Genomic DNA, 537 nt, shown 5'->3' with positions numbered 1-537 from the left:
TGGCTGCCTCCCCACCTGGCCCAACACTGTCTACTGGTGGCTGCCTCCCCACTTGGTCCAACACTGTCTACTGGTGGCTGCCTCCCCACCTGGTCCAACACTGTCTACTGGTGGCTGCCTCCCCACCTGGCCCAACAGTGTCTACTGGTGGCTGCCTCCCCACCTGGCCCAACAGTGTCTACTGGTGGCTGCCTCCCCGCCTGGCCCAACACTGTCTACTGATGGCTGCCTCCCGGCCTGGCCCAACACTGTCTACTGATGGTTGCCTCCTCACCTGGCCCAACACTGTCTACTGATGGCTGCCTCCCCACCTGGTCCAACACTGTCTACTGGTGGCTGCCTCCCCACCTGGCCCAACACTGTCTACTGGTGGCTGCCTCCCCACCTGGCCCAACACTGTCTACTGGTGGCTGCCTCCCCACCTGGTCCAACACTGTCTACTGATGGCTGCCTCCCCACCTGGCCCAACACTGTCTACTGATGGCTGCCTCCCACCTGGCCCAACACTGTCTACTGGTGGCTGCCTCCCCACCTGGT

At 63.1% G+C, this 537-nt stretch overlaps 1 protein-coding gene across 1 annotated transcript in view; it reads right to left on the bottom strand.

The window, feature by feature from the left end:
* The window catches only part of ELF3 (E74 like ETS transcription factor 3), a 5,098-nt gene that overhangs the window by 1,611 nt on the left and 2,950 nt on the right, over positions 1-537 (bottom strand). The gene's annotated exons all lie outside the window — the stretch shown is intronic.

This window comes from Oryx dammah, unplaced genomic scaffold (assembly GCF_014754425.2).
Source record: "Oryx dammah isolate SB20612 unplaced genomic scaffold, SCBI_Odam_1.1 HiC_scaffold_21, whole genome shotgun sequence".
Lineage (NCBI taxonomy): Eukaryota > Metazoa > Chordata > Mammalia > Artiodactyla > Bovidae > Oryx > Oryx dammah.
This window is presented reverse-complemented; position numbering and strand designations above follow the sequence as displayed.